The 22891-nt window shown below is 45.6% G+C and overlaps 1 pseudogene; it reads left to right on the top strand.

Moving 5' to 3' along the window:
* The window catches only part of LOC133627313 (uncharacterized), an 82031-nt pseudogene extending 63762 nt beyond the window's left edge, over positions 1–18269 (top strand).
* Positions 18270–22891: the final 4622 nt, after the last annotated feature.

The following is a 22891-nucleotide window of genomic DNA, read 5'->3' as shown; positions in this document are numbered from 1 at the left end:
CACTAAGTTGTTTTCAAGCTCTTCTATATGTGATTGATCTCCTGTAACAGGACACGTGCAATTAACCAGCAGCTCTGCTATTAATAACTATCCCTGAGTATGTGGATAAAATGAATTGATGTCTCTGTGGATTATTGCCTTTCTCCATCTGACACTTCTTTAGATGAATGGCACTGAACAAAAAAGGAATCTTAAGAGTATATAATTGAGTGTGTATTAGGGTTTATGAAGAGATTCTTACAATAACTGTCATGTTCCACCTGACGGAGTAGCTGTTATGTGAACATGCCAAAGTAGCACTTTCCTTGCTGTGATCTTTGTTCTCACTTGCTTTCCCCGCATTATCTTAAAATCTTCTTTAGCTGGTGTCACTGAATGCAGCCTGAGTAATGACTTGAGTACAAAATAAGGACAGGAATAAAGAATGAGATGAACACTTAGTGTCAGAGGCCTCAAATGGGGCACCAAAGTGAAAGGAGGCCCACTGTTTCAGAGGCAGATCGCTTCTGCTGCTTACACCAGTGACAGCCTCTCAGGAAATCAGGACACATCGATTTATATCCCGCTGGAAACTGAAGATCCAGGTGCCACTGTACTAGGTACTCTCAAACCTCTGCTCCAAAGGGAACAGCTACATCAGGCAGAGGAAGGGCTGGAGAGAAAATGAAGGCACGAAGGGATGAAGTGAATTGTATTCTGTTTGATAGTGGGTTGGTGTCAGAGCCAGGAAGAGGGGCTCACTGTACCAGACCGCTGTGCTGGGTACCCCAGATCCTTAGCTCGAGAGTCCTGGCAGGATTTCCCTATTCTGTGTTTGACAGTGTGAGGAACTGTCATTTCTCACAAGCTATGGACTTAGCTATTGTCTTAAACACAGTTTCGAGGCAGATGCAGCAAGACAAAAACTGAACCCTTAGATGCCAGCTACTGACCTTTGCTGAGGGTGTGCAAGGAGCCCTAGAACTGTGGGACAGCACTGTGGTTCTGCTGCCCTGATATCAGATGACAGCAAAAACTATGAGGTCTCCAAGATTGTCCTGTACCAGTGGGAGAAGGGGAAGATTTGCTTTCACACTCTTCAAGGCCGTGTTTTGTGTCTGACCTTCTCTGCTAGAGATATTTGCTGCTCTGAGGCACAGGTTAACAAAATATCTTGGCTTTGATGAGTTGAAATTTCATTGGGATTTGGTGGTGTTGAGGTACTCTCATTAAAGAAAAGGTGCAGCTTAGATCAGGTTTCCTTGCAGCCTGAGAACAAGGCTGATCAACACAGGCATGAATCCTTCCTCTGGCCTGGCAGTGGCTGTTCCAAGGCTGGCTCTGGGCATTGTGGAGTTCAGACAGACTGCTCACACCTGCCCATGGACATTCCCCCTGAAACAGTTTACAAAAGGATGCCTTACCTTTGCAGCAGCAGCCAGCCCTCATATCCTGTCACATCCAACAGCACAGAGAAAGCTCCCGTTTGCATCCCAGCTCTCTCTCCCCATCACCAGCACAGCCCTTTTCCATTTCTGCCCTGGATCTTTCCATACTATTTTCTTTCTCTAGCCTCCCTTTTTCCCACTCCATCTTTCAGTTTGGCTTGTCACACACACACTGTCCCACACTCAATCCTTCCAGAGCCACAGACTTGCCAGCAGATCTTGAATGCAGTGGGGCTGAGGGATGCCCTGTCACCTTCTGCCCCTCCACATTCCCCCTGCCCTGTTCTCCACTGATCTATTACAAAGGACAGGTAACCACAGCCAGAAAGATGGATGCCACAATTACTTTCCCCTTTTCAGCAGCTCTTTCCTCTTGCTTCTACCTGATGGAAATCGTGGGAAAGAAAAATCTATTATTACTCTCCAAATCATATCAAATATTTATCAGGGTAATTCTCTAGTTATCACCACCGATTGCAAGCCTCAGTCACGTAGTAAATCTTGTTAGTGTCATCTCTGGGAACGTGTCTCGTCTGTCTCCTCAGCAGAGTGCTGCATAAACCAGGTTGCCCCAGGGGAACTTGGCTTATGGGAAAGGCAGTGGAGAAGAAGGAGGGAGAAGCAATCAAAGATGGGCATGGATTTCCCAAAGCCTCTTTCTCCCAGGACATGAGATGGGGGTCTGTTCAGGATGGGGCTAAGTTGAGTACAGGCAGGTTGTACGTAGGAAGAGGAGGTCTGCTGGAACACACTGGCTGATGTTTCCCTGATGTACCAGGTGCTGTACAGATAAGCTGATTCTTAATTAGAAGCTGTCTATATTAGGCCAGGCTCGAAAAAAGAGGTGCATTAACTTCCTCAGGAGAGAGATAAAGTGAGTTACTTGGGGCTGTATTGGAAGTCAGTGGCAGAGGCCAGAACAGAGCTCAAGGTATCTGGCTCTAAGGCTACTGGCTTAATTACGTGATTATACCTTTTGGAGAACCGTGGCTGGTTTGAGAGAGCTCTGTCCTGGGGGTCCTGTAAGTCAGGGCAACCTTGACATCTCTGCCAGCCATGCCAAAGACTCTCCCTTTCCACCCGCTGTGCAAAGGACTAGCAAATGCAGCCACTCTAGCTGGGCTTTTGTTGCTGTTGTTGTTGTTGGCACCAAAATGTTTCCAGATTGTACCTATTTTTAAACTCTTTATTGGGTCAGATCTGGACAGCTTGGAGACTTCAGCTCTTCCCTCTTTCTACCCCTGTGCACACAACTTATTGCTGCAAAGGGAAGAAATGAGCAGCAAATTTCCTCTGCCAAAACCAATCAATCTGGCACCTGTCATCAACATCACAGCAGCTATAAAATATTTAATTTCTTAATGATGAATTGGCAGATTGTTTAAAAAAGACAACAAGGAAACAAAGAAAAGGAAACAGACACTCACAATCTGCAGTCACACTCCTTGCCAGGCTGAGCCGTTGGAGCTGAGAGCAGGACTGTGTTTTTCCATCCGAGCTACCTGACAGTGCTGCTTATTAATAAAGCCTTGATATTGTTTTGAGGATATTCTTGCTCAAACAGTCATTGGACTCTTGACTCACCATCCTAAGGTCCTACCACTGATTCCTGATGAGGAGGATTTTTTTTTTCCCAGAAAATCGGCAAAACAGCTTCTCAGTGGCACAGATCTTGCCTCCCATAAGTGCTGATACACTGCTATAAGTAAGGAAAAAGAATGACCAGGCTAGGTCAGAGCACAAGTGCATCCACCTAAGAATTCCGTCCCAGCAGTGACCAACAGTGTGTGCTTCAGGAAATGTGTAGGAATAGGTCAATCATGTAGTGCTATTTCTCTAGCAGCCTCCAGCAATCTGCAGCCCAGGGAGATCTTTGTGGTTTCAAGCTCTGACTGGAATTTTCTTCCAGGAGTTTGCCTAGTCATTTTTTAAAGTGATATAAACTTTGAGCATCCACAAAATCTTCACTCAAACAGTCCCATTGTTCTCCTGTGTGAAGCTGTACATCTTATTTTGTTTTCAGCAAATCACCTACTAATTTAACTTGATGTTCCTGGTTCTTGCATTAAAAAGACAGTGAAAAATCATTCTCTCTTCACCTCCCATCCCTTGGATATGTTTGGCTCACAAAACAGGGAGCAGCATAGAGATGCCTGGGCTAAAGGGGACCAGAATTGGTAAGTCTACTGTGGACAGTCTGATTTCACAGGGCATGTCAGCTTGCATGTGCCCATGGAGAACTTTTGCCTCTGATACCAACAGTTGTGAGCTTGGCAGGTAGCCACAGTCCTCAATTCTATTACAATCTCTTTGCAAATGCGGAAGGTGATGCTGGTGGCAGTCACCGATTCAGCTGATGTAGCTGCAGTGGCACAGAAAGCAAGACCCATTGCTGAAGTTATATGAGTAGCTTACAGAGCTTAAAAACCACATTGCTGTCCCTGTATCAGTTTATATCCATTCCTCTTGCATTTCAGTAAATCCTGCAAACACACAGGCAAGCAAAAATCTTGTAAATACACAGGACTGACCAAAGAGTTTCTTTTCCTGTAGCCTGTTCTGGTGGGCTTTACTGCAAATACAGTGATTTTTGGTTTGTTTTTTTTTTCCTATTAACTTCTATGTCCTATTCTTCAGATTTTCTAATGACAAGAGAGTCACAAGGTTTCACTAAAGCAAATGCAAACTTTTAGTCATCCCAGAAAAACCTGAAAACTACACTTCCAAAGGCTTGCAAAACCCTCCTAAACCCCGGGGAAGTGAAGAGGAAGCAAGCATCTTTCACTTGCCATCGTTAATTATTTTAAGTCAGTCTCATGATTGGAAGTGGTGACGCTCCTCAGTGGCGTGACCAAACCTACACTATTCATCTGGGCTGGGGGAGCGCGCTGGGAAGTTTGGCAGACGTAAGTGGGTGGCTGGCAGCTTGCTTGCTGTGCCTTCGTGCTTCCTCCTCTGCCTCTCCTGGCAGCGTGTGGGGAGCGAGGGCTCCTGCAGACATCCGTGGTGAGATTGGCTGGTTGTAGTGGGAAAGCAGTGTCCAGTTGACAGTGAGGGTCATGCAGCATCTTAGCTCAATTTACCAAGAGATATCTGACAGAGCTGTTATCTCTGTCAGCTCTGGTGGTTTGTTTTAGCCCTCCTGCAGACATGCTGTGTAAATATGAGAAACAAAAAGCTCCTACTTGTACAGGAAGGGCTTTACCTGCTTTCAAGAGGGGTCAGTGGGATTAGGAGCAATGCCCATCACTGCCAGGAGCCAGGATGTGATGGCAAACTCCTGCTTCAGACTTCCCCTCCATGAGTCTGCTCTAGGACAAAAAAGGGTTCCCCCCAGTTCCTGTGCAATGTCTCTGATCCACTGAAGGATGCTTCTGTATGCACCAAGGCACATTATGCTCCTAAGGGTTGGTTGCTTTGGCATGGGGAAAAGATAAAATGAAAGGACAGTACTTTCTCATTAGACAGCTCATTTCCCTGTTAACTCTGGATCTCTGTCTTTTGCAGATGGTGTTTAAAGAGAAGTTTGCTCCATTGATCCTGTCTAATATCTCTTTGGAAGGTCTGAATGGAAAACATACTGCTTATCTCCCACCAAAATTGTTTTTTCTCTGCCTCTGGGCCAAAACACTGAAACAGGCTTGGCCCTTGCAGAAGTAGTGGATGCTGAGCAGATGTGAGGCTGCCTGCTGCCTTTCCAGGCATGTAGAGGACCTGAAAACCAGCTTCTTCCTATTGTGCCTCTGGCTGCAAATTTTTGAGGCATGCAAGGGGCAATTAGAATGCAGCAATCCAGCAGCTCCTAGCTAGGTGGTAGCTGATTGCAGCACAGCAAATCTGAAGAGGCATCTCTTTCCCATCTATTAAAATAGACACCACCACCAGCAAAAAAAATGGGAAGTGTGACTCAAAGTGGGGGAAGGAAAAGGGATAGGGCTGATCAGTAGCTAGACACCCACATCAGGAAAGCATCTAAGCAAAACTGCTTGCATCCTGCCGTTGTCAACGTGATTTCAAATTAAACATATGCCAAAGCAGAGAAGGGACTGAGAGTATAGTTGGCTGTAGGATGTTTTTGGCTCAGTGATAGAAGGCACATGGTTAAGGGTGTCTGTGGGATGGGCAGTGTCAGAGTTCTCTACTACAGTGCTTTTCTATAAAGCTTTATCAAAGAGCATAAGGTTAAATAGATCCTGTTTTCTTTCTCTCTTGTTGCCCAAAATCAGCGCTGGACACTGGGCTGAGAGCATCCCTCTGCCCTTGACTCCTTGCCAGGGATGCCTGGCTGGAAATCTCCCTCCAGATGGAGTAGGCTAGGAAAGGTAAGGAAATGCAAAAAGGAAATAAATGAAAATATATGAACACTCCTAATTTTGCTTATGTTTTTGCTGTCATTTAGACTGCTACAAAATGAATGTAAAATATTGTGATTCCACTCTAATAACTTTTTTCATCCATTTATGCTGGCATAAATTTCCTCTGAGGAGAAATTTTTGTCAGAATCTGGTTTGGGCAGGTCCTTTACTTTATCATTTGATGGCAAAGAACCTACTGTCTCCCAAATATCTTCTTTTTTTTTAAATTAAAAAGTAATAACCGAACATGGCCAGCCAATGGCACCCATTGCAGTGAGGGCAGTCCAGCTAGAGAACTGTCGTGTGAGAGGGAATCAGAAATATATTGGGTGCTGAGATGGGAGCATCACCAAAGCTAATTATAACACTTCCAGCCTATATAGTTCAGTTCCTCATTAGTTGTATTAAAAAAATCAAAATTTCTGTGAAAAAAAGCTTTGACGGAGGAAGGGTTTTGGCTGAGTTTCTCCACAGGAACAGCATCCCCTGCCATCCCACCTCGCTCCTCTGCTTTTCCACTGGGTGATATGGTGGGGCAGTGATTCACCCTTTACCCTCCCTTCTCCCAGGAACATCTTGCCAAGGCTGTGGCAGGTACACAGCCTGAAAAAGCAGCTTGTCAGAAAAACAAACTCCCCCAGCCACCCGCCTCTGTGGGCTCATTTCATCGTCTTCAAGAATTTCATCCCCCAGCCCAGGGAATGGCAGAGGGGCCCAGAGTAGAGGTAGGTGCTGCTGGCTGTGAGGCAGAGCTGGGATTCATGCCATGGGAGTGGCCCTGGCTCATCTCTGCCATTGCCATGTTTCCCTGGGGTCTGCAGTGCTTGAGAAGGACAGAGAAATAAGGATGGGCCAACATGGTACAGGACTAAAAATGGCCGCTGGGCTTGAGGGGGCTGCTGGGCGCTGGTGCCTCACAGCTGTGACAGGCCTGGGGAAGCTGTTGCTCTGGGGACACAAAGGCCACTGTGACTAAGACCACCTGGTGGTGAGGAAGGACAAGGTCCCTTTCTGGCCCTGAAGTGTGAAAGGTGCTGCAATGCAGCCTGGTGCCCGGGAGCAGCCCCAGGAGCCACTTGCTTTAGGAAGGATGAGGGCACTGGTGAGGCCGCACCTTGAGTGCTGTGTTCAGTTTTGGGCCTGTCACTACAAGAAACACATTGAGGGGCTGGACATTTTATTCCTCAGAGAGTGTCACAGCACAGGGCTGCCCTGTGACTGCCTCTGTGGCTGTGGTGGTCACATGCTGGGACATGCCACCTCCAGGGACACCCAGAGATACTGAAGTTTTGTCAGCCAGTTCCTGGAAGTTTTGTCAGCCAGGAGTGTCTCTGCAGTGCGTACCTAAAGCACATGATGGCACTGCAGGAGCGCGAAACTGCCTTAGCCTCCTCTGCACCTCCAGTGGATTTTTAACCCCTGCGTGGAAGTGAAGCTGCTGCGGATGCAGCGACTTTCCAGAGAGAGGGTGCAGAGGGAGGTTTAGGGGACGGCAACACCCAATGCTCTGCTGTTCCCAACTAGGACAAAGCCTTGAGTCCGGGTTGCTGGCTGCTGCTGCAGGATCACCCCATCTCCTTGGGACTGGAGGAGACACAAGTACATGTAGTGCTGCAACGTGGGCCTGAGCATGTGTTGGTGAGCTGGCATCTTCCAAAATGCACACTGAGTGCTTCGTGCAGTGGTTCCTCATAGCTGTACATGGGGAATTTCTCTTCCTGACGTGCCTGAGACCATTCCCTCTCTGCATAGGCCCAGACAAAACTTCCCCAAAGATATTGTCTGTGTTCAGAGAGGCAGCAAGACAGGTAGATCTAGGGCTATGTGGGCACTAGCACCTGTAAGCCAACGTGCCCCAAATGCATCTGCCTGTGTGTAATGAGGAAAGCTGCCTGTGCCTTGAGCTCGCTCACACCTCGTTGCTGCTGTGTCTGAGCTCACAGTCAGAGAGGTCTTCAAATACACACCGGTCAGAACTGAAGAATCAGGTCTTGCATGATAATATCCTGCTGGCAGCTGAGTTTTGGAAGAGAGTGAGAGAATTTGTTCGTTTGCTGGTTCCTGAAGTTATCGATCCTTTAGCCAAAAACTGGGAAGAGATGTAGAAAGGAACAGAAAGGCTGCAACAGCATTTCCATATAGCACGTGCTTTTTCCTGAAATAATCCCTGCAGAAGAGAAACTCTGTAAAAATATCTGGATATGACAATCTTGGTATTTATCTGTTCTTATCTGCAAAGAATTGAAGAGGTACAAAGCCAGCAAGTTCTACTGAAATGATTGCCAGATTCTGTAGCTATTGCAAACGGTGTGATCCCCTTCAGAGAGGTTGTCTTGGAACATCTGGGAGACACAAGGCGAATGGCTTTGCTTTGCCGCCTTCTGTTGTCCCTATAGGAAAAAAAGTTCTCTCTTGGACTTTTTCATAAGCTACATACAAAGCACAGCCAGGAGAGAAAGCACAAAATCAGGAGAGAAGGGTAAAAATCCTCTTCCAAGAGAGGAGAAGGATAGAGGGGCTCTGATTCTGCAGCTTCCAACCGTCTCTCTGGATGGAACACTCTTTGCTTGGTATCTCCCTGATGTAAATGCAAGTGATTGATTTTCTTTCTGTTTCTTCTTTTGCACTTGTTTATTTTAATAAAGATAGATTTGATTTTTTTTTTTTTTTTAGTTCTGAAACCTAAAGCAAAATGTTCCACTGTCTCCACCCACCTCCCTGGCACTAAGCACTGATAGTTATTTCAGTGGTTATAATTTGATTTCTGCCTCTCCTGCTGGGCTGATGTGAGAGAAACAATATTTAGAGAAGCTGATTTTTAATTTATTTGTTGTTTGGTATTTTTTTTTTCTGGAGCAAAGGAGGCAGAGGCTGGGAGTGCTGTGGGAAGAGGGAAAGAAAATCAGCATGAACACATTCTCATTTTCTAGGCCATTTTTTTTTCCCAACTTCGCAGTCTCTGATGGACAGAAATCACAGTGTATCTCAACTAACCAATTGCTCTCTGAAAAATAGAGACTATCTCATGTCTTTAGGTATTTTTGTCTTTTTCTTGGTCAGCTGCTCCGTGTCACTGATTTCAGGTTTGTAGCCTGAACTGTGATAATCTCTGTTTTGTAAATGGGAAAACTGAGGCACAGAGTAGTAAATTGTCTTTTTCCTCCTCAAATCTCCAAGAACATCATATGGCACAGGCACTAAGGACTGATTTCCAAGCCCAGGATACAGTCAGTACACACAACCTAAATCACATCTTCAGCAGCACTCAGTTTCCAACTAAACTTAGACTAAAGGAGGTTTTCAGTACTGCTGAGCACCCAGCTCTTCATCAGTCAGAGTACCCAGCAGCAGATCTTCCAGAGTTCAGCTCTTGGAGTTTCTTAGGGAAAGGCTCCTGCATTTTGCTATTTGCTAAGAGGAATGTTTTTTCTTTGCCAAAAATCTGACCCTTCATTTCTAGGCACAGAATTAAGACCTCATTCACCACTTTGTTTTTTTTCTAGATTTTTAAGGAATAGCACTGCTCTTTTCTTTTTTTCCTTTGATTTTCCTGGCATCTTGCAACAGGGCTAGTGTTTGCTTCTGTGCATATCTGAAGATAATAGCTTTGATAAATAATTTTTCCTCTTTTAAAATAGATATCAGGATTGCCTGCTGCAGGGTTTACATTTCCTGCTGGGGACACAAATACTTTAATTAAAATGGAAGTGAGAGGAAAAAGAAAAACGTTACCCAGAAAAAAAAAAAAAAACTCTGTAAAAAGAATTCAAAACAGCTTGAGAGAAGTAGAAATGGGTAAACAAAGCCCTTTGGCAGCCAGGACACATTTTGCATATACCACACAGGCTTTTGGGACTATTTTGCTCAATGCAAGGAAAGAGGTGCTGATGAGAGTCTCAACTACATGAAGAAATCCAGTTGCGTTTTTGTCAAGCAACAAGAGATCTCTTCTCAAACTGCTTCTCCTCCTACAGCTTCTGCTCCAGTCTGCATGCAGAACAGAAGCAATGGCTTGGTTTTGGATGATCGTGTCTTGGGAGTAAGAAAGAAACAGCATCCTCTGCCTACCTTGGCTCTGCTTCTTTTCCTCACTTAAGAGCAAAATATTGAATTACTCCCCTGTGGTTGCTCTGTTTGGTCATGAGGCTCCTTGTACTTGCTTTCTCTCCTTTGGCTTTAGCTTGTCCCTAGGGAAAGCACATCAGCAGTGAACAGCAATAAACTCCTAAATGTGCCAGGCTGGTGTCAACTCCAGGGACTGACAAGAGGGATGGGAACTTGCAAATACAAAATTTTTGCTCAGACCTGAAGATTTTCTCCTTAAGTCTAGCTGGAAACTGAAAGCATTACACCTAGTTTTGACTGCAAACTTTGACAGAGCAGGAGAAACAGAAAGGCTATTTATAAGTGAGAGTACAGTGTGAGTCCTCAAGGCTTTCCTGCAGGAAAAACATTAAGAGAACTCTTTCCTTGTATTTCTAAGCAAAGGAAGCAGTCTGTGAAGGGCACTCAACCAATGCACTCCCATGCCCACAGTAGCCAGAATAGATGAGCTATCTCTCTCTCTCTATCCCTGTCAGGCTAGGGTATAGGGAGGAGAGAGTGTATTGAAGGCATTACAGTGCACTTCCCTCTGCTAAGCTGGGATTTGTATGTAGCTCATTGAGGATAATTAGATGATCACCATCAGATGGGTGAGATGAGCTCTCACTTTCTACAAGGTCCTTCTAAGAAAGGGGCATATTATTCCTGTTTTTCACCAGCCTGAACCAACAATCTTCTCTTTGAGCCATGTTGATGTCCCTATATAATTAGGGCTGTCAGTTAAATGCTACAGACTTCACAGCTTACAAGGACTGATCACAGGACTTTCTTGCTTGGCAGTCAAAGCAGCACTTTGTGGACTCTCTTTTCCCTTATTGGAGGAACAAACAATGGGATTGTGAGAAGGAAACATCCCTGGGAAAGCGTTTAGGTGCCTTCAGTGCTTATTGGATATGCTAACTGTGACTGTGGGTCCTGTCCAGGTGGTGAGGTGAGCTGTACTATGCTGATCACTGTTTCTGGTTCAGAGCCTGCTTCTGGGGCTCAGGGCAGGGGTGAGACCTGCTGGAAGGGAGTTTGAGTGCTTCTCTAATGCCTTTGCTGGCCAGAGCACCCAACAAAACAGATGCCGTACTCCATACACTGGGGTCTTGTGGGCCAGCAGACAGAGTGTGGGGGAACTAGTGCTGCAGGGCTAGAGGCATGGCACTGGGAAGTCTGGGCTTGGGGAACAGGCACTTGGCCTGTCAGTCTCTACAAAAGTGCCAGGTGAAAATTTATCAGCTGTGTTTTTGACTGGTTGTGTCTCCACTGTTTTGCAGGATGCACACGGAGACAGCATGAATGCCAGATCTATAGGGAGAAGACTGCCTTCTTCCAGTGGAAAAAGCTGGTGATTTGGTTCTGAGTAGGTAAGAAAACCATGCTGAGCCCTGCTCTTTCCCAGCTAGTGCTCACTGATATGTCCCCCTGCACTAGGGCTTTGCTGAGCTGGGGATATAGAGAAGGAGGGGGATCCTCCTGGTTCACTGGAGAGAATCCAAAAATGGGAAGTGACAGAAGAGGGGAGAAAGGAGACATGTATGCATGAATCAGACACATACAGCCCTAGGTGTCCTCATAGACTGAGATAAGGAGGGCTGATATGTGTTTCCAACACATGGGCATCAGCAATGAGGGCACAGGCTTCAATCAGTGTGTGCTACATGTGCACAGGCCTGTAGGAAGCTAAAGCAGGGTTTGTGTCATGCACAAATTCCTCTGTGTGTGGGGGACATCCAGTAGTCACACTCTGATAAATGCTGCTCTGACCTTTGCAGGATTAGAGTCCAGAGGTGGGTGTTTACCTGTGCTGTGTGAATGTATGTAGTAACCCAGAGGTAATCAGCTGATGAAAGCCTCTGTGTGGTGTGCGAAGGAGGCCCAGGAAAGATCCAGATGTAGAGCCTGTACATGCGTGTGCGACTGCTTGTGACTTCCCTCCAAGAGCAAAAGAAACCCAATTCTAATTTCATCATTGAAAGACTGGTTGTTTGTCACAGAAAAAGTCACTGCTGCTTAATGACCAAGGTGTGCCCATTGTAATTTTATTTAGATGGCAGAGGACTTTTTTCCCTTTGCATCCACAGTCTCAGATTCACTTGGGGTGAGCTGTGCTCACACTCTGAATCAGCACAGCACCTTGATCAAGGTGAAGAGCTGCTCAGATGAGCTATTGTCTGTGTTACAGAGCTACTTCTGGCTGATCCCTTCTCTGCCATGAACCTCTCGATTTCAGCCTGAGAAACAGCCCTGGCCAGTACTGGAGGATTTCTCCTGCACCTACATTTCTTCTTATTGCCATGAGCTTTTGCTGACCTCAGCAAAGGCTTTTGTCCTCTGGGCTTTGTACCCAAGAACAACAGTCTGAGTTGCAGCTGCATGCCACTGCCTGCCTGACTGTGGGATAACAGTGTTTGTGCAACAAGGGTTGTTTGATGACCCTCACAATCCCTTGTCCTCTGTGACATCCTAAGGAGCAGCCAGCTGATTGCTATGTAGAGAAAGGAGTGAGGGAACCCACACCAGTGATGTGGGACTCCACAGCAAACCCCAGCAGTAGGATGGCCAGGAGGGCTGTGGGTGCCAGGGAAGGGGAACCAGGCCAACCCCATGGGGAGCAAGCATGTCATGGGGCCAAGGGCTGGACCAGCTCAGGGAGTGCTATGCTTAATCCCCTTCTCTCTCTGCATTGCCACTGTGTCATTTTACAGATTGATGTGGGTGGTTGCTGGAGAGCTGTGAGGCCTGAGCTTGCAAACAGGTGTCCTTAGCTGCTGGGAGAAAGGATGCTGCATTTCCTAGGGTTCATCACCAGAAGGCTCTGTTTAATTTTGGCTAGCAAGGGGCTAACTCAAATACAGCCACTTGGAGGCTCCAAGCTCTGAAAACCGAGTCTGCTCATCTGTAGCTCTGATGACTGCAGGGGCTCAGGAGATGCTATCTGTGGGGAGAGGTCCTGGGGGCTGCAGAGGGGAGTGGTCTCAGCTGTAGTGCTGTGGCTGGGCAGCTGCTGCTCCTGTCCCTGCTTTGCCACAGCCTCCCACAGGTCTGTGCATACAGAGTCTGTGCTGCTGTCTGATGAACTCAGGGCAAAATCACATCCTGTAAGTTGCCATTTCCAGTTTCTGACTTCAGTGCCATTGCAGTCTGGGCTAGTGGTGAGGAACAATTCATTTCTGTGGAAAGAAGAGGCAACCACCCTCCCAGGATAAAACCTGGTTGAAAAACAGTTCAGCCAACAATTTGAATCCTTGGGGACTTGAAGGGCTGTGTTTCTGCCTGGCAGTGACTTGAGGGCAGGGCAGACAGAGCAGTAGCAGGATGAAGCAGCACCAGTGAGCCTGTGAATGCCTCAGCTAGACTGCAGCAGAGACTGCCAGGTGCTGATGGTCACTTCCATAGTGCCTTGTGGGCATCTCACTGCTATTCTGTCTGTCTCTATGTGGAGTGATGAATAAGGCTTACCTGAGGCTGAGGACTTTCTAAAACTGAAGCTGTTCAAGGTCCTGAACAGTTTGATATAACGGCATTAGCCATCCACCGAAACCTAAATTCCTCTGGGTAAAGGGGCTGGGGGCAAGGGGTGCTGGTTACACATGGGACTGAAGTGGTCATGAACTGGGAGACAGGACAACATGGTCATGAGTTCAAAACCCTACATTTGTAGATGTCTTTAAGTGACCCCTTGACCTATCATTGATTCGCATGCCACTATCTGAAAGCCTTTAGGAAGGGCTAGGAGGAAATAAATCTTGTTTCTTCCACAGGAAGCATCTTGGTACTTGCCAGAGACACTATATGTGGAAAAAGCCTTTTGGGAGGTTTGTTAGCCATGTCATTTGTTTGGGGAATTTTGTTGAGAGATGAATCAGTGTCTCAGTGGTTGCTGATGGGTGGAGACTGGCAGCTTGAGGATTGTGTGCAGATATGCAGGAAGGGAAATGGAGCTAAGTTCTGCTAACTGTTGCACAATGGCATCTCGACACTATTGCAAGTGAGCCAACAGGACAGCAGAATTATATGAAGCAGAAGCATGTGTAAAATGTCCTCTGAAAGACAAATAGAGAGGAAAAGGTGCTCTGTTGGACTGATTAGTGTGCAGCAAGGCTCTGCCATAGGTGTCATGAGCTTTTTCATGAAATGAATGAATAAATAAAATTGGAAACATAACTGGAATTTGGCCCCTATCTTCTCTTGTGGATAAACAACAAAAGGATGAATAAGTCATCCCCAAATGTATACAGAAAGAGGAATGACTGAAAAAGGAGAGGAACTGGAAGGCCGTTACTGGAGGGAAATAAGACTTTGCTGCTCAGAAAGTGGATTACAAACCACAGCAAGGACGGTGGGGCATTTCTGGGAAGTACTTCAGGATAGGTCAGTAGCTTTCCAAAGCTCTTCATTATGCAGCCTATTTCTGCTGCCCTAGTCCCTGTGTCTGATATTGTTGTGACTGCCCCACTCATCACTAAACTGCTGCCTCTCTGAACCTCTCTAGGTAGGTCTGAATCTCACTGACAGCCCCTCCTGACCAGCAAATCCTTATACTTGCTCATAGGCAGACCTTTTAGAAGAGGACTTGAAAAAGCTCTGTGGTTCCATGAACTACCTTTTGGACTGCAGAGCTCAGGTATTGTAATGCTCTGCCCTCAGCATTGTTATGTTTTGGGCAGACACTGTGCAGCTGGAGAGCCTCCACCTTAGGGGGCAGAGGAGATGGAAATACAGCTGGGGACCGCAAAATTGACAGCACCTCTCTTATAGATGGAGGAGAAACTGCTGTGGAACTTACCAACAGAGAGAAGATACCAAGTGAGTCAATGCCTAGTGCCTTTTTACCTTTTCCAGTGCAAGGTGCTACAGACCAGCTTGGGTTGCTGGTAGCACTGGTCATAAAGGCATATGCCGTTTATGTGGCAAAATACCTCAGTTTGGGCAGAGTTGGGCAGTTGAGTATGACCAGAATGCTGTTTGAACAGACTTCCCCATATAAAGTGTGCTGACACTTTATGAAAGGATGAAATACCTCTTTAGAGCAGAACTAAAAGGAGAGCTGGCTCATTGGCAGTGGTGGGGCTAGGTTTCTTCCCTGAAGATGACTCTTCAGCTTCTTGTCTTCCAGTTCTCTCTGTTTTTACCACATTGCAGCTTCTTCCACAGCAGGAGTTAGCCACATCCTTTGCCTGGTATGAAGCTGAGCTGGAGAGGAGTGCTGGGGGAGCAGGCATGTGAGGGAAGTGATAGTTGGGTTGAGAGCCCTGGTTTCAGCAGCAACTTGATGTTCTGTCTCTTAGTGCTCAACTTCACAGCCCTCTCTGCCTCTCACTCCCGTCACTGTTCATCTCTCTCAGTAGGTTTCTCTTTTTCTCCCTTTTACACATGCCCTTTCAAGCAGCTCCTGTACTGATAAACGTAAGCTGCTAGATCACAGCTTCCTCTTTATAACTTCTGTCACACCCTGATCTCTGTTCTCAATATTGCCCATCCTATTTATTTTCTCTTGCTCTAATTGGGTCCATCCCAAGTGTGACAGTCAGGGCTTGGGAAGTCAGGTGCCTCCCTTGGTTCTACTTGCCTGCATTCAGGGAGCACAGAAAGCAAAATAGACTGTGGCAGCTGTTGGCAAATGCTTTCATAGAATCATTTCATTTAGGCCCTTCTGCTTTCCTCCAATTCATTAGAGGAATTATTCTGTTACTTCTCATTCTTTCTCTCTAAAATACACTGCATGACTTAAGCAGAGGCCTACCCTCATTCTTACTAGTCTGTTGGGCATCCTCACTTGAGTTTCTTTTGATTTCTTTAGTGTCTTCTGTCCTCTGACTAACTAGAGATCCCTCACGATGTTGATGGCACTGTATTGCTTTATAATAACTAAGGTGAGACTCATCTGTCTAGGAAACAGCTGGGGTCCTACTAGTTAGGGCTTTGCTCCTCTGAGGACACCAAAGAAGTTACCTGGGAACATCAAAAAGGCCCTGAGGGGATGCTGATCTAACCTGATGGAGACACTTGTCAGAGAAGGACTTAATGTCTTGCAGTCTGCTCTTTTGCCAGCTAATGGTGCCAAAGGTGCCTTGTGGTGAGCAATTGTTACTCCATACACGGCCAGTGTGTTGGGAAAATAATTGACTTTGACCACATTATCATAAGATATTGAATCCTTACTAAGCAGAGATTGACTAATGTGCAGTTAACTCTCTTGCCTGGCAAATATAACACCTAGGATGCATCAGCTCAGGTAATGGAATAACTTTCTTGCAGTTAAAGGTGGGGTTTTGGTGCCAGCCCAACCCAGGAGTGGAACAGGAACATCTCTCATCTGAGTATTCTTAACCCATATGACACCTATAAAATGAGGTACAAACTGCTGCAGTCAGGTAAGGTATGATACTACACTGGAGAGCAGACAGATGAGCATCAGTGTTCTGTGTCTTCCTTCGTACCTTACTGCTTCACTGCCCTGCACGAGGAAGAAAAACCTTTTCATGAGATTAGCTAGTGCCTTCCCCTACTAAACGCAGTCCTTTCTTACAGCATGGTGCTTCAGGTTTGAGGCCCTGATCCTACCCAGGAGAGGAAGACTTTTCCCCACCTGTCACAGCACTGCAGCATTATTCTCATTCCAGGCTGCCTCATCACCCTTTGCCATTTTGCATTCAAATCGCTCTTTGGAGTTTCTGTCCGTAGCTCTAGCCCTCAGAAAACCTGATTGTCGAGCAGCTTTGCCATATAAGCCTTTTCATACATGCTCCTGTGCTTTCCCTGTCTGAAGACCGTTGTTGATAATTAACTGGAGTCAAATGGGAGGATTTTTTGTTGGCATTCCTTAAAACACTCTGTTCTCCCAGATCTCTGGCCTGAGGCTGCCTGTTATGCCCACTGCTTCTGGAGTGCGCTTTTCCGCTTCGCTGCACGACAGAGGATTATTTCATTAATGAATCTAATGATACTTTGTCTTTGGTCCTGATGATCTTTGTGATGGTGCTGTGCAGTCTTTAATTAACTTTAAGCCTGCCAGGCACTACTAGGATGTTTATAATCCACAGCCAATGCAGGAGAGCCTTGAAGGTCTGGTGTGATAAAATAACCTTGGCCAAGGTCATGCACTGACTCTTGGCTGATGTTGAGATTAGATGTGAAGTCTCCTGACTGCTGAAGCAATGCTGTAAAAAAGAGTCTATATCTCTGCTAAAATGTTTGGAAGGTGCAAAGTGGGACAATCCAGGTGAGGAGTGTGAAGTGGTTGGCTGGGCTCAAGGGACCAGAGAGCATGTTCATCTGCTTGTGAACATGGTGGCTGTGCTGCCAAATCACAAGGCTTTAAAGGCAGCATTTGAGTTTGCACTTGCCCACGTTGGCTTTCTGTGAGCAGGAGGAAGTTTTGTAGTGCACAGGCCAGGGACAGGAATTTAATACACAGATTAAAAGTGAAGTATCACACACGGGCTACTGACAGGGAATGCACACAAAGAGAAAAAGAAAGAAATGCAGAGATCTGGTACAGCTGTGTCATGGATGTGGACTTGTTAAAAAGTGTGCTGATTTCTTCCATTCTAATCTTTTTTATTTCCATGGAGCTATGTTTCATCAACCCAGAGCTCGTATGTTCATTAGCTCTCATCTTCTACAGCACTTTTTCATAAGATGCTCCTTATCTGAGCTTTGAGAGCACCATCCACGCACCTGTCCTGTTCTATTTACATATTTTTTTGCTATATTGAGTGCAGAAGAAGCTTCTTGTCCCAGCAACCAAGGTGTTGGTGGTGTCAGTAATGTAAAAGTATGAGTTTGAAATCCTAAACAGATGTTCTCTCTTTTCCCTTCCCAAACATATGCCACCACAGGAATCATTGCTTTGAACTTAGACCTCCATATGTGGCCAGAGGTCAATATTGCAGGCTTTGGTTACCTTGGCAACCATGACAATACTACACACTGCACTTACAATATGGATCATTCATGGAAAAAGGAGGTAGAAAGTGCTTCCCCTTCAAAATCAGGTGTTCTTCATAGAGGAACCTACTGGACAAAGCTGGGAGTTAAGCAATTGTGAGGTCTGGTAGCTCTCAATGGTGGTAGCTTGGTGCTGAGGGTCTTGTGTAGTGGAAGTCCTGCAAGGGGCTGCAGGCAAAATTGGGTTGGATCCAGTGCAATTTGGGCAGAATGAGAGACACTGTAAGGAATAATCTGTAACTTGTCCTTGCAGCTCTTTCAGCATAATGTCACTGCTGAGAGGAACTGGCTGCTGGAAATGATTGAGTATGGGGTGTTAGCTAACATAGCCATCCCCTTCCTACCAGGACCAGAACTGCTGAGACAAGGCTGTGCTGCTTGCTGTCCCCTCCAGACACCACTGATGATCCCATCTGGGCTTTACTCTTATTCCAGCTTGTTTTGAGCAGGTTGCATGTGGGGTGAGAGATGAATCCCTGAGATTCAGAGCACTTGCTGTTTCCTCTGTTGGCCTCTGGTTTCCACCGCTGACTGCCATGATGGAGTGTGGAGTGTTGCACAACCTTTTCACCTTGGGTGAAAGCCCCCTCCTGTTTTGTCAGCGGCCATCCTGTGCTCATAAGTTATTTGTGAAAAGCACCAAAGGCAGATGCTAAGCTGGGCTTCAGTCCTTGAAGAAGGGAGGGGGTGAGGGTGCAATACCTACCGTGGGATTTCAACTCCTTCCTAAGCAGATCAGAGTGAAAGAGAGACAGTCATGCCTGTCACTTTGGAAAAGGGCCAGGTTGAACACTTAGAGATTTCAGTGTCTTGCTAATTGTTGGGAAACATTAATATTTTCAGGAAAAATGAAACATTTGTTTTATTCTACTTGTGAATAAACACACTTCTGGTTTCAGGGAGTTGGCACTGTCATGTGGAAAGAGGATTTTTGGTCAGGACAGGTGAGAATTACCTGATCATCTCCTCTGAGATCTTCTCATTGATTTATGACTCCATGTAATCCCCTCTTTTTTTTTTTAGCCCTCAGCATGTTGTCCAGAGCTCTCCATGTCTCTTCCAGCTTGTCCTAAACATGGAGCCACCCTGCAAAGTATTACTTTGTGTGCTGAAGTTCTTCCCCATTTCAGAAGTCACCTTAAACCTCCCCTTACCTGTGCCTGGCTCATGCCCACATTTCACTTCTAGGTCCACTTACAAGCTGATGGCTCTGGTGGTACAACTATTTTGCTGCAGTCCCTTCAGCCAGGTACTCATTGGGAAAAGTGAGAATAACTCACGCTGCTGCCTAGCTGTTAGAGGGCAAACTCTTAAGAGCACAGTTGGCTTACATGCAGCCTGATGTAAGTTGTCTTATAGCAGCAGCAATTGGGGTGTGGGAGCACAAGCACAATACCCATACAACTTCTGCTTTCCCTCTCATTTCCTTCCTCCCTGCTCTTTGCCGTGGCCAGGCTTTCAGGGCAGTCTGTGTGCTATTTGCCTCTCCTTATGCTGGGTAACTTCTAGTATCTCAGCCTTGTCTTCTGAAAGCTTTCCATAACACCCTGTCTCTCATGATCTGCAAAGCTTTCATGTCTTCCATGTTGCTGCCACTGCTAGTCTTTTTGGCCAACATGATTCCTCCTTCATGAGAAACTGGAATAGTTTTGTCCCAGTTGGTACATGCAAAGAAATGCTGACAAATCTCACCCAAAGCTGTCTTGCTCTGTGGAAGAACTGGAAGCAGCTCAGTTTGAGAAAGGTCACTTGAAGGCTGAAAGGGAATGACCTGATCTTGCATGTGCAAGTAGAACTGAACTCAGCTTAGGAGAAAAAGAGTATTCTAATAAATTCCTCTTTGTCAGCCAAACACCGGTTTCAGCTTTTAGTCTGTACACAAATAAGTCTTTGCTGTCTAAATAACACCTAATAGCCACACAGGTTTTGCAGATTCAAAAAATATGGTGTTCCAAATGCATCCAAATATGCATTTGGATCTGGCTCGACTGCTCTTTTGGAATTTATTGCTTTGAAAGTAATGGAAGTGAGCTCTCAACTCAGTGGACAATTAATATTCTGTGTTCTTCTCCTGCTGGAGTAAAATGGCATAAAAATTTTAATGTCTAAAAGCTGATGTATAAAGCATGCTGTGGACTAACCCCAGGAGATGGTTTACATTTTCTCTCTAGGTAATGTGTACACAAGATCTCCGCCACAGCTTACAGGAGCTGTGTCTGAACTTTCTGCTGCAGTTGTTGCAACATTTTCCTGTCATGTACTGTCAAGTCATGGTAGTGAAACTGTACACATGAGGCTCAAGAGTCTTCACATCGGTCACTGCCTGTGGCAGTGCTCTCTGTACTTGCAGAAAGCTGGTCTGCTACACAGCTTTTTGCTGGTTTTCCTTCAAAATGGGGTTCTGTAATCTCTCCAGGTAGCCACGACTCAGAGCTGTCTCTTGTTTCAAACTTTTTCAGAGTACTGGAGCAATGCTTTGATGTTGGTACTGCATCCCCAAATCAACCTTTCCTGTGTCCAGTTTAAAAAGTCTCAGATCTGTAGTCCTCCAGGTCCTACACACGTTTTGTGTTCGATAGTCTGAATAAACCCTCACCCTATATCAGAGTCATTGTTATCAAGAGAACTGGGGGAAGCAAGCAGGATAATGCAAAGCCAAAGTAATACAAAATACATGTAAATTAGGCTAAGAGATACCATAATAAGGATGTAATGAATGGAAAAGGAAAAAGAAAATGAGACCTAGTGTTGCTTCAGTTGCAAAAGCATTGGTTTGAGGTGGTAAATCCACCTTGCTCAGGGCTGTGGGAAGGCAATAGCAGTCCCTCCAAGCAGAGGCACTGCCAGCACCCTCATGTTGATGGTTCTGTGGCCAGTCAAGGGGCAACCAAGGTTCATCTGAGGCAGAAGGGCTGGGAGCTGCTGGGCTGTTTGGTGCCAGCCTGCCTCTCTCCAGAGGTAAAGGGAGCTCCACTGTCAGTCAGTGCCTGTCCACCAATGCTTGGCAAGCAATCTGGATGGCACTACCATCTGTCTGAAATCATTCCAGCCATTTAGATTAAACACTGACTTCAGTAAAATGTAGGGCTCCTAGCTGACCTGGTGTAATCCATATGGAGAAGCTTCCACGGATAGTGACTATCTTGACACTGATTAATCACTTCTTCTGGTTGTGTATTTGTCCCCGGTTACTTGACACAGTTCTTCCCTAATAGCTTTGGAATAGTTCTGGGGTATTCATATGACCTTGGCTTTGGGGAATAGCCCATTTGATGACACATATTACCTACTTCAATGTAGGCTTGGCTGCTTTACATCAAACTAACTTGGACAGTAGCTTTTGGTTTTCTTTTTTTCTTTCCTCTGCAAACCAGTATCTGTACTTCTCTGCAATGGGAAACACCTTAGCTATGCTGGATTCTGTTTGGTTTAGATGGAACCATTTGCAATAGGCTGAGGCTTACTCTGTGCTATTATAGCATGTAGAGACTGACTGTGATTCCACCTCCGTGTCCTTACCTGTCACTTAGTCACAGACATGACAAGCAATCTGCATTACTGATTCTCCTTGCTTTGAAACTAGCAGGTAAATGATCTGTAACTAGAGTCAATCATCGCTCAGACAGACAACAGCAAAGCTGTCTAATACCCCAAACTAAACATAGTTTCTCTCTTAATCTGAACATTTTTGTCTTCTTCAAAGACACAAGATCCAGAAGAAATGGGAATGGGTCTTCCAGACTCATCTTCCAACAAGTGCAAGATTATTACATCCACTTTGTATGGGGAAGCATCACAAGTGAGTTTTAGGCATCAAGACATATTAGTGAGAACCTGTTCTGATGAAATCAGTTTCTCAGCCCCTTCACCAGCCTTGGTGCAGGGTGTGTGTGGTTCAGCACTCTGTCCAATGTCTGCCAGGTTGGTTGTGTGAGGCGAGGTAGTGATTCACCAGTTCCAGGAAGCAATGTCTTTGTGGAATTTGCAACAGCAGCATCTTAAAGCCATTTTCAGATTCTTTTTTTCCTTTACATGAATTGTTTTCCCCACCAGAATGGCTGGGGAAAAATTCAACATACTGTTACATTTTTGAGACATTTCCTTTTGCTTTTTCCTATCCACTCAGACAACCTGCCAGGCTTGGACAGATGACTGACTTGCTGAGTAGAAGGACTGGTGATGTGTCAGCTGAACCTCACAGTCTTGGTAACTGTCTGCACACCCTGAGCCTCAACTCCAGCTGCAACTTGATGTGATTTAACCTTAATTCACCACAGTGACTGCTAAGCTGAATTATATGACCTGATACTGTGCTAGTTGGAAAGGTACACATGGCTGGTGCTGCAACCAATCTGAGAGCGCTACTGAGTCCGCTGGTGTAGTCTGATCACATGCCTGAGCTTCTCAGTTACTTCTGGAAGTTCTTGTGGTGCTCCCAATCTCTAGCTCTATAAATACTGCATTGTATAAGTGTATCTCAGGAGTGCTCTCTCCCATCTGATCTGTGGCTTGCAATAAAATAGTTGTTACATGTGATCCTTTCGCTTAAAATAAGACCTCATTTGTGTATTGTTGAAATAGTTCTTGCCATGTTCCTCAGCCTCCTTTTGCAGGTAGACCCGAGCAACTGCTCAGGATGAATGCTGAGGCAAATACATCCTCCCTTCCAGGTGATAGCTGTTGATCTATTTGTGCTACTGGGTTAGCTGTGACCTTGAAATCACCATAGATGCCATCTGTTGTCATGGCTATGAGCAGTTGCCCAAAAGTTTAGCTAACTTTTCTTTTTGGCTGGAGTTCCCAAATTATTATTTTTTAAATATATGCAAGTAAAAGCTGTTTTGTCAGCCCAGCTGTCTTGTGGCTGTCATGCTGTGTAATACCTTGCTTGAGATCACAGAAGCTGAGTATACACTGCAGCTGTGTTACCTGTATTACAACAATGTTCAGGAGAACAAAGATTACTTGGGCATATGTTTTTAGAAACAAAGATTTTCTGCAACACTTCCTTTCTAAGAGATCTTTGATGATCCCACCAGTAAATTCCCAGCACAGTGAATCATGTTT

The sequence above is a fragment of the Colius striatus genome, chromosome 19 (assembly GCF_028858725.1).
Source record: "Colius striatus isolate bColStr4 chromosome 19, bColStr4.1.hap1, whole genome shotgun sequence".
Classification (NCBI taxonomy): Eukaryota; Metazoa; Chordata; class Aves; order Coliiformes; family Coliidae; genus Colius; species Colius striatus.
This window is presented reverse-complemented; position numbering and strand designations above follow the sequence as displayed.